General features: G+C 56.7%; 1 long non-coding RNA gene across 1 annotated transcript in view; it reads left to right on the forward strand.

Moving 5' to 3' along the window:
- The window catches only part of LOC116659675, a 29263-nt gene extending 22200 nt beyond the window's left edge, over positions 1–7063 (forward strand). The window contains exon 3 of the long non-coding RNA XR_004315045.1: positions 6456–7063. This is a non-coding gene — a long non-coding RNA (uncharacterized LOC116659675). The remainder of the gene's footprint in view (positions 1–6455) is intronic.
- The last annotated feature ends 343 nt before the right edge of the window (positions 7064–7406 follow it).

The following is a 7406-nucleotide window of genomic DNA, read 5'->3' on the forward strand; positions in this document are numbered from 1 at the left end:
GTGCTCCTGAAGGGCCTGCCCGCCAAGGATTCTGAAATGCCCCTCACCAGCCCCGCTAGTGCTCCCGTGGGTGCTGGCCTCGCCCGTCTTGGTCCCCATTTGCAGTCTGTGCAGTGACTGGACGAGGTCCCAGACCCCAGCTCAGGCCAGCTCTCCCCACTTTGATGTTAGAATGAGCCACCTTCCTGCCATTAGCGACACAGCACCGCTTTATTACTTGAAGCTGAAGGGGAGGAAATTAATTTTGCTGTCATAATTTCCTGGCACCCCGGGGTGACGGGGGCGCCGGGGGCGTGCTGAGCTACGTGTGCGCGGGGAGCCTTCACCGGGCCGGGCAGACGCTGCTGGCCGACTCTCCGTCTTGAGGGACTGGCCGCCGGGTTCAGACCATAGCCTGGCTGTGCCTTGCGGGAGGGAGCAGCCCGGAGCTTCCAGGGTAACACGAAGGGATCCTAGTCTCTGCTTCCATCGTGGCCCCTCTCGTCCTCGTGGTCCCGTTCCTCTTCCTCCCCTTCCACCCATGAGGACTAAGGTCCCTTGGAAATGTCTGGAGTTGCAGTCGGGCCCTGGGCTGAGTGTCTGCTCCGTCCCCGATGGTATCCCAGCCCGGGGCCGGCTGTAGTTGAGGGACGTGGACCGAAAAGGAGCAGAGCAGCCTTGCGGGTGACGTCTGATTGATTTTACGGCCATGCAGCCTTGGAGACCTGAGGCACGTGTTGAGAGAAACGGAGCCTTGTGTGTGGATGTTTGCCATGAGTGGTGGTCCCTCAAGTCCGCGGGGTTCCACGGAAGCCCAGGAACAGCTGCTTTTCCTCGGATACAACTCATCCCTCTGTGGAAGGAAGCGAACGCGGGGCTGACACCTTCCTGAGCCAGTGGACACGCGTGCCGTCCGGGCTCGTTTCCAAGGTGGCGCACCGAGGAGTCCACCCGGGGGGCTGTGATGGAGCACGCGGGGTGCACAGGGAGAGCCCACAGCCCACCAGCCACTGAGTGTGGCGGCCTTCCCGAGTCTGTGACCAGCTGTGGGCCCCGTGTGCGGAGAGGCCCAGGATGAAACACTTCCTGTGAAGTGGGGGTTCAGGCACTTGTCCTGACTGCTGGGATCAATGTTCTTGTGAGGAAGAAGCAAAGCCCCTCCCCCAGTTCACACACGCGGGGTTTCAGGGGCCACTGTGTCAAGGCCACGAGGATCCCACCACCTGCTCAGCAGCAGTTTGTGGGCAGAGTGTGTGACCTGAGTCCACAGAGAACACCAGTGTCCCACTGCCTTCCTACTGGTTAAATTTGCAGCATGATTTTCCTTAATTAAACATGAGCACAGGAAGGTTAAACAGCTTACGAGAGGCTCTGAGAGCTCAGATGGGAGCAAGTTCCAGCCCCGTGGGGTGACTTTTGAAGGTGCCTGAGAAGGTCCTGCCAACCAGCCTCTCCCAACTGTGAAGTCTGCTACCCGCTGGGACTGACCAGGTTTCTGGCAGGAGGCGGTGACCTCTGGCAAGTTCCTTGCAGTGTCCATCTTAAGAAGAAGTTTGATTGTGAAATAACACAAAGACACCTGCAGCAGACATTAGGGAGGGTGACCCTGCAGAGATCCGGCTTAGACGGTCTTCCCGACACGTGAACAGAATTCCCGCGCGTGTGGACGCAGAGGCTGCTTTCCGAAGGTGGCCCCAGCCACTTCGGCGCAGCACTCGGAGCTTTGCTGAAGGTGCTCTAAGTCCTGGGGGTGCAGGCGGGAGACAGCCCTTCCAGAAGCCCCAAGAACCGGGCCTCGCCCACCTGCTCAGGTCAAGGACCAGGTACTGTTGCGGGTCCTCCTCGGGCCCTGGCACCCACGCCTGGCTGTCAGAACAGCATCTCAGCCCCACCATGTCTGGGCCTACCCCAACACCCCTCCCGCTCAGCCCCACCATGGGCTGGGCCCACCCTGCAGCCCTTCCCTTTCAGCCCCTCCCCTCCCCTCAGCCTCGCCCCTCCCCTCAGTCCCGCCCCTCCCCTCAGTCCCGCCCCTCCCCTCAGCCCCGCCCCTCCTCTCAGCCCCGCCCCTCCCTTCAGCCCCTCCCCTCAGCCCCGCCCCCTCCCGCTCAGAGGCGCTGCCCGACCACTGCAGAAGGCAAGGCCGCCTCCGACAGCGCCCGGGCCCACGAGTCAGTTCTTAGCGCGGCCGCCAATGTTGCCTGCGGAAAATGTAGATCCTCTCGCCTTTACCCAGATAGGAGCCCCGGCACTCAAGCCCGAGGGCTTACTGGCGACCCCGGTCTTCCACATCGGGCCCTGGCCAGTGAAGCGCGGTTCCCTCCGGCCAGGGCAGCCCCCTCGCTCTGCTGCGGGAGCTCTGGTCTTGCTTCTCTCCGATGCTTTAAAATAAACTCTTGTTAGGATGGGACACATGCCGCCACCTCAAAGGTTTGTCAGCTAGCCCTCCGGGCCTCCGCTGGGTGAAAAGCCCTTTCACAGGGTGGTCTGGGGCCGGGTTTCCTCCCGGTCCTCCGCTGTGCCCACCGCTCATCCCCCGGATGGGGGAGGAGAGGGGATGCCTCCCGTGGGCATGCGCGGGGCATCTTGTCCACCATCTTGTCCTCGCCGGGAGGGTCTCGGAGTGAAGGCACTGGCCTGTCCCACCTGACAGTGCGCCGGGGAGGGAGGCGAGTGGGGAGGGAGGCCGCGGGCTGAGGGCCGCCCTCAGCTCTGCCCCCCCCGCCCCCCCCCCCGCCAGCCTTCTCACTCGCTGCCCCTCGGCCCGCCGTCCCCACGTCCTGTCGCATCACTGAGGTCAGCTCTGTGGTCCGTCTCCACCAGACCTTCACCCCCTCCCTGAGAAGCACCCCGTCCCTGCGTTATCTTACCCCGAGGCACGCCCTGGGCAGCATGGATCACCATCTAAGGGGACCTTTGTCTGAGTGCCCACTCGCTTGTCCGCACGCCCCACGCGTCCTCAGCTTCATCGGCAGGGACTCGGGGTGGACACTGGCTGGGAAGAGAAGTGGGAGGTGCCGGCTTCGCAGGCCGGTCCTTCCCCACAAAGACGCACAGCCCTGGTCGATGGTGTCCTGGGAGGTTAACTCATCATCCCGCCAGGTTACTAATTGGCAGGCAACACAGGGAAACCAGTGCTACATTTTGGCAGTTTGCTCCAACATGCAGTGGAATAAGAATCATTTCTCTGCTGACCATCAGCGGCTTTGTATCGTCCCCAGTTGATGTAGACCCAGGCAGGGCGCTCAGCCAGCCACGGAAACGCGCTCCCAACAACTGCCTCCCTGTTGGGAAGTCTGGTTCCTTTCTTTTCTTTTTAAAAATAAGCACATTTAACTTTTTAGGAATTTTGCCTGGGAACCTTGGATATTTTGGTTCTTAACAAATAAATTTGTGTAATTGGGGAATGGGCTTGTGGATAGAGGTTATTTCAGCCAGAATTTTCCAAGTGGTGTGTTTCAGACTTGTTTTCCTTCAAGCTGAATTCTTAAGCGTGCAGATTTGTCCTAGGAGAACACAGGACATCTGGTCCAATATGAAGGCACTATAGATGCGTCCTGTCTCACAGAAACGTAATTCAAGTCATATGGGTAATTTAAAATTGTTAAACAGTCACACTAAAAAAAAAGTAAAAAGAAACAGAAGAAATTGATTTTAACGTATCTTTTATTTAACCCAGTACATCCAAAATATTATTAATTTAACATTACCTAATATAAAAATGTTGTAAGGTATTTGACATTCCTTTTCGTACTGATTCTTTGAACAGTGTGTATTCCACACTCCCAGCCCGTCTCAGTCCAGACCGGGCACATTCGAGTGCTCTAAGGCCACGTGGGGCTGGTGGTAACGGCATCCGACACAGAGCTCTCGAGCGAGGGTGCAGAACTGCGGCCTGGGGCCAACCAGCCTGCCAGCCTGCTTGGCACAGCCCCGGAGCTGAGAATGGGTTTTACATTTTAAAATGGTTGGACAAAGAAGCTCTAAAAAGATGCGGCAAGGACCACAGGTCATGATGTTTGGGCTTATTGGTTACTTTTAAATGAGTTAGTCAATAAAGATTTAATTTTTTCTCAGATTTAATTTTAATAAAAAATATGGCTAGATGTAACTCACATGAACAAAAGCTCTGTGGGGGTTTGAGAACCAGGTTTGTTCTGATCCCAGTTCAGGTGACAGTGTGCTCAGAGAGGTCCCAGCAAGTCAGGCAGAACTGCCTGGCACCCCGTCACCTGGTACCGTGTCTCCTGCTACCGTGCCACCTGGTACCACGTCACCCCTTGTCCAAGACCCTTCTCATCCACAGCATCTGTTTTCAAGGGTTAAGTGAGACATTTACTTCCTATTCACTTGAAGTCACTGTTGTAAAGAATATTTTCTGTTTGGTCACATTTGACTGTTGTTCCAGCCTCTCTAACAGGCTTCAGTGTCACCTGAGAAAGAGTTGCAGGGAAAGTGTGCTGATGGTTCTAGCGAAGAGATGCCCCGCGAGTTTGAAAGGAGGCATTGTCTGTGTCTTTATTTGCGAGATCACTGGCTGTTATCACCTGTCTTCGGTGACAAAACTTGCAAGTGTGGTATTAATTTTCTCTTAAAGTCATCCTGGCTGGACATGAGGCCGTACGCCCAGCCTGGGGCAGGGGTGGACCAGGCGGCTCTTGGCAGAGTGTCAGGCGGGTTCCAGTCTGAAGAGGTTTCCTCCCAGTCAGCCTGGACTCACCTGAAAACTTCCCAGTCCTGGCGTCTGGTGAGGTCACTTCTGACTCTTGCAGAAGACCCCACGTGTGGACCCCACGGACTGAACCACGAAGGGACCTCTACTGTTCCCAGGACATCCGTGGGCACCAGAGTGCATCTCTCAGCCACACTGGCCCCTGAGAACCCCTGGCTTCCATGACCCCATTTGGGGACCAGAGCCCTGGATGTCCCTTCAGCTTCCTGGCAACCCTGGAGGGACCCTCTACTGAGACTGTGGGGATGGGGGCTTCGGGGAGCCGTGCGCACCCTGGGGCCCCAGGCTTGTTTATGTGGGGGTGCACCTCATGCCCTTTCGTCTCCCGCTGGCCCGTGGGGCATTCGCTTCAGTGACGCCTTTGCAGCGTGGGTGCCAGCAGCTCAGCCAGCTGAGGAAACCTCAGGGAAGAAGAGGAGGTGGGATCTGCCGCGTGTGTCGTTTTTCCGTCAATTGCATCCTCCTCCAAGGATCAGATCCGCCCATTGGCCACTCCATCAGTGGAGCCGGCTGGGAGGTGGAGAAAAAGTTGGTGTCCCACCCAGACCCTTTCTCCCAGAGACGTGCCCTGTCCCCAGGGCAGGGAGTGCCCTGCTGGGCAGCTGTCTGCTTCCAACTGTAATTACAGGTTCTGCCTGGCGACGGGAACCTCCTCTATCAGGGGTCACACAGCCCACACCAGTGACTGGCTGCACAGACGCAGGACCCGGCCCCTGGCCCGGGGACTGGGGGCTGTTCTGCGGAGCTGTCGATGCTCCCGACTAGAGCCATTTTCAAGGGGAGCACAGCCTGCAGCGTCAGCAGCCCCTGGGAAGTCGCTGGAAGTGCAAATCCTTGGGCCCCACTCAGAGCCCTAGGGTGGAGCCCAGCAATCCGGGTCTAACCTGCCCGGTAGGACAGTCTGATGCAGGCTTCGGGTGGAGACCTGGGCTGGAGAGCCTCCCACAGGAGCAGGGTGGGTCTTCTCTGCAGCTGGGACCACCCCCTGGCTTAGTTTTTGCTCCTGCCCCTCCCTGCTTCCTCCAGACCCAGCCCCGGCCCCGAAGCATCCCCCCAGGACATCACCTGCACTAGCGTCCTGGCCCCAGGATCTGCTCTTAGGAACCAAGGAGGCTTTAGAGCAAACGCTGTTCTGTCATCATCTCCCACCTTCTACCTCACAAGCCCTGTCTCCTCTGTGCACTAGAGCCCAGGGACAACCTACGGAAATTCAGGGCTGAGTGGACCAAGGAAATCAATGCATCTAACATCTGACTTGTTTGTTTTGATGGGGGACCCAGTGCCCACGCTTGGCTGCCACTATGTCATGTCCTCATTTCTCTTTTAAAAATTCAGTGAAGTCAAAGGAAAACAAAGCACCCAGGCCATGGTCAATATGAATTCTGTACTTGAAATAAGACCATACTGGGGCATTCCAACCTCGGCTAGAGTTAGGCTGTCCCATATGGCGGCCACTGGCGCCTGGTGGCAGCGCAGCACCTGCCACGTGGCCGCCTGGAGTGGGGATGCGCCTGCGTGCGATCTGTGCACCAGGTACCAGAGACACGGTGCAGAGAAGAAGGAACGGTTTCTCATTAATAAGTCTAGTATCGATCACAGGCTGAAATAATAACATCTTGGATATGTTGGGTTACATAAAATACATTATTAAAATCGCGTTCACCTGTTTCTTTTTACTTCTTTAACGTGGCTGTGGAAAATTTAATAACACGCATGCTGCTCCCCCTCTGTTTCTCTTGGACAGAGCTGACCTGGAGCACACCGAGCACAGCCAGTCAGCAGTGAGCGCTTGCCAGGCGCGGTTCTGCGGGCCAACGAGGCGGAGCGAGCGGGGATTTGAAAACCAGCACAAACCAGACCCACATGGGCTTGGCCCCGCCGGGCTTGCGGCTCCTCAGCTGGGAGTGAAGGTTCTGGAACCGTGTCTCTTGGTTCATCTCGTCGAGTCTTGTTTTCGCGGTGCTGGATGCCTTCCAGGAGCGGTGATGCTGACAGCTGGCCCGGGTGATGTGTAAGCCCACAGGGGCCGCATCTGGACGGCGCAGCCTGGGAAGCGGCGGGTCCGTCCGGGGTGGCGGGAGACCTTCGCGGGAGGAAATCCCGTGGTTCCCGTGGGTAGGTCGTCGCAGCGCTCGGCAACCTCCGCTGGCAGGAGGCCCATCTTCACGTTTGCAGTTAAGCTGTTTCCTCCTGATCTTTCCAAAAACAGACAGAAAACAGCTGGTTGCCAAACTCAGGGTAAAGTCCTTTGGGTGAATCAAAGGAAAATTTTATTTTATCCCTTAAATTTCTGTTCCATGAGCTAGATGACCTTGGTTCCTTAAATAAAGACAATTTCGATTTTTTTCTATACAAAAGCAAAAGCAAGGCAATCTGGTAACTGCCCGTTTGATGGGGTATTTAGGCAAAGCATGGGACTTGGAGATTGGTGGGTATCTGAAACCACGGAGGCGTATGACGGTGCTATCTGCAAGTTGAAAGCCCAGGGGAACAACATTCTGGGAGAGTTCTTTATTTTTGTTGCTCATAAGATCCTTACATTCACCCCCAAATACTGTATGTGGCAACGTGACTAAAGTTGAAGGAAGCTGGCCCCGGCCTCAGAGCACCGCACGTGGGGACAGCACGTGGTTTCCCCTGGTCCAGCACGACACCGAGGTCAAGGGGCCCGGGAAGAGTGTGATGGTGCCTGGGT

This window comes from Camelus ferus, chromosome 3 (assembly GCF_009834535.1).
Source record: "Camelus ferus isolate YT-003-E chromosome 3, BCGSAC_Cfer_1.0, whole genome shotgun sequence".
Classification (NCBI taxonomy): domain Eukaryota; kingdom Metazoa; phylum Chordata; class Mammalia; order Artiodactyla; family Camelidae; genus Camelus; species Camelus ferus.